The sequence below is a fragment of the Embiotoca jacksoni genome, unplaced genomic scaffold, assembly GCF_022577435.1.
Source record: "Embiotoca jacksoni isolate LCO1_2020_lvr unplaced genomic scaffold, fEmbJac1.0.p SCAF_32, whole genome shotgun sequence".
NCBI classification, from domain to species: domain Eukaryota; kingdom Metazoa; phylum Chordata; class Actinopteri; family Embiotocidae; genus Embiotoca; species Embiotoca jacksoni.
In genome coordinates this window covers 3,516,375-3,519,787 of record NW_027185384.1, presented here as the reverse complement: position 1 = coordinate 3,519,787, position 3,413 = coordinate 3,516,375, and the positions used below count along the sequence as shown (strand labels likewise).

Here is a 3,413-nt window from a genome sequence, read left to right as displayed (position 1 = left end):
ATGTTATCTTTCAGTCAGAAATGCACATTCAGCGACACACAGCTCTCAAGCTCACAGCGAGACGAGCCTGGACCTGTCCCTGTCCCTCCAAGCTTCCTGCACTCCTCCAGTTTAATATAATATATTATATATATAAAATATTACATGCTCCATCTCTATTAGTTTGGGGGTCCTTGGCCTGAAAAACATTGAAGACCCCTGCCTTAAACAACTTGGTAGTGAGAGAAACCTGCATAAAGACTGAAATCAGAACACATCGCAACATGTGTAGAGCGGTTAGCAATTAGTTATTAGACAAAAATAATTGCCAGCTATCAATTGATTTATTTGAATAATTTGTAATGGAAAAAAAAAAAATCTCCGGTTTCAACTTAAAATATGATTTTTGTTTTTGTTTTGTGGTTTCTTTAAGTCACCCATGAAAAAGTGAATATTTCAGTTGTGGATTGTTGGTCGGGACAAGACATTTTAGGTCGTTTCCTAACATTTTTAATTGTTTTGACATTTTATAGAACACACCAAATTGAAAAATAACATTTACTCTTATTTACACGTAAAACAGGCCAGGACTTGAAATCTTGTTTTGAAGAAACGGTACAAACCCCACCACTTGTGCCATATGCAGGTTTTATACTTACAGCTTCAGGTTTCTTGATTTAATACATCATTTTTTTTTTCTCCAAATAAAACACTTAAGATTCTCCAGCAGTCCTTTAAAACAAGTGACACACAGTCAATTGTGGATGAAACAGAACATTTATTGAACAAAGCGTTTCTTTAGAAGCATTTCGGCCTCACTTTGGAATCACAACATTTGCAATCATTTTTATTTTTAGCATTAAGTTAAACAAAACCATTACCGGGATCACAACACACTCGTCATCCCAAGACGTTCATCAAAAGTAACCGATGGGCATTGAATGTCACCTTGCGTCAGGCACGTGAAGAGCGACCTCCATGCTCTCTCCTGCTGTTCTCATGACCTCATAGCCCGTGTCCTGGCAGGGGGTGAACCTGAAAAACGCTCAGACAACAGTGACTGTGGAAAGCACTTTGTTCAGCCCCCCCCACCCCCCCAACATCGCATCACAATCCGCTACTGTCACCAATGGCAATGCAGTGCATCAAATACCTTCCCTGGTTTACCTGGATCCCACAATCCTGCGCAGCTCGAGCAGAGCAGACAGGGGCGGTTTTGCTTGGTTCCTTGCAGGACCCAGGAGCGCCCCCTACTGGGCGGGCAGCGTCCAAAGCGCCGCTGTAGGACAAATAAAAGCCCAACCATGAATCACGTGCCAAATCACAAATTACATGACCAGGGAAACAAAAAAAAAACAAACAAAAAATATATATATATAATATAAAACATCACAATACACACACACATGCCACACTCAAATATTTACAAGTCACACCTTTTGCATACGCCCTTATCGACAAGTCGAAAGGAAGCCGGACCACAAGGCCACGTAGACCAGTTCAATCCGGTTTACCAGTCGAAGCCGAACGCCTCCTCAAAGTCCCTCTGTTGAAAAGCAAGACAGCTCTCAAACTCGACGTCCGGATCTGCGGTCGCACTTCGGGGTGAACGAGGTTCGTCGAGCACGGCCGACTGAGCGCCGTCTGACGTCATGTCTTCGTACACTTGAGTCATCAGGTACTGCGTGGTGTTTTCCGGCGCCATCGATCCGGCCGGATGACGGCGCGCACAGGCCGCGGCGGGGCTCTCCTCGCACCCGGACCTCCTTCCGTCCCCTTTGTCCCCGTCTTTCCAACACAGTTCGTCCCGCTTCTGTTCCCGGGGGAGGTATTTTCGGACGGCCGTCTTCACCGCCGCGGCGGCGCCGCCGCACTGTTCGAGGGACACGCGAAGTTTGAAGTTCAGCTTCGGACCAGGTTTCCTCGTTTTACGCAGATAGTCTGATATCACGTGCGTCGTTCTGGTATCCATTCCGTCCTCCATTATGTTTATACACATTTCAAAAGAAAAAGCAACTAAAGAGGGTGGAAAAAAAAAAAAAAAGTAAAAAAAAAAAAGTCAAGTCTTGTGGAGTGACTTAGCAGCTTTCGGTCCTTCCCCCTCCTCCTGCAGTGTGCCTTTTTCTGAATTTAAAAATAAAAAAATGCCGGCTGTAACTTTTTCTAACAAACTACCTTTGTAGATGTGAAAAGTTTCAAACTAAAAAAAACTAAAAAAAAACCCGATTATTGCCCAAATACGTAAGAGCTCTGGCTACACGTCCCTCACTGGGTTGTCTCGCAAAAGCACTGAGGAAACGCAGGACTCACGTTGTAATGATGAGACAAATCCCCCACAATCCTTTGCGTGGTAAAAAAGCATCGGTGAGGCTGAACGAGAGTGCTGCCGCCCGCTGGTGTGGCGTATTCATAAGGAAAAAAAAACCCCATGGCTCATTTCATGTAAATAGAATGTAAAAAGGACATGAAATCAATGAAGCATCATTTTCACAGTGAAAACTCACACAAAAAAAATTATTACAGCTTTTTCATACTGATAATGTGATAAACACAATTATTTTGTATATTGTGGGTGATGGAGAGCATTATGCATTATGCTATTGAGTAACTAAAAAAAAAAAAAAAAAAAAGAGACCACATATATGATGCTGCCTTAAAATGCCATTGACAACTCTTAGGCTCAATATTTTGTTAAAAAATATAATATCATGATAGTTGTGATTTAAAAAAAAAAATGTATAATCAATTTGCCCAACAGCTGCAAAAACAAATCAAACCCAGAGCTTGGTTATAAGGCTACAAAAATAGAGCTTTAAAATATGATAACATAAATAAGGCAAGTTTTTGCAGCTGTACTAAGTGAGCAAATTAAAGAGAAAAAAAAAACCCTATTGTGATCTTTTACATTGTAATAAAGGTTTGAGCCTAGAACAGAATACAACTCGTACTATTTCAGTTGTCATTGGTATTTTAAGGCTACAGTATCTCTGTTTTTTAATTAGTTATCTAAGAATATAATATACAATGTCTCCAACTCTACCACAAAAAAAAATCATCTAAACATGAGAAACTGTTAAAACACTGCAATTATTATTATTATTATTTTTTTTTTTTAATGACATTGAGATACAAATTAGTGAACAAAACAAAATCTCTAAATCCTGCATGCAGTAAGGTCACCCGAGGCTACAATTTGGTGTGACAAACACACCGCAATTAGACTATGTATTCCAGGAATACAGTATGAATGTTTCTCGAAGAGTTGACACCAGACTGTCTATAAAAGGTGTACAGACTATATTGGGAAATCTGCTTGTACACCGCTAGATGGCAGACTAACAGTACTCGTTATGACCATTGTTCTGTAGCTGATTCATAGTTCAGTGGAGGGCAAACAGGCAAAAGATGGGACATCTCTCCTAGGGATTTCTTGA

At 40.8% G+C, this 3,413-nt stretch overlaps 1 long non-coding RNA gene across 1 annotated transcript; it reads right to left on the bottom strand.

Moving 5' to 3' along the window:
• Positions 1 to 737: 737 nt before the first annotated feature.
• On the bottom strand, positions 738 to 3,038 carry LOC138207587 (uncharacterized). Its single transcript, XR_011179033.1, has 2 exons — positions 1,416 to 3,038; positions 738 to 1,258 (listed from the first exon to the last, which is right to left on the bottom strand). It is a non-coding gene; the product is annotated as an uncharacterized lncRNA (long non-coding RNA).
• Positions 3,039 to 3,413: the final 375 nt, after the last annotated feature.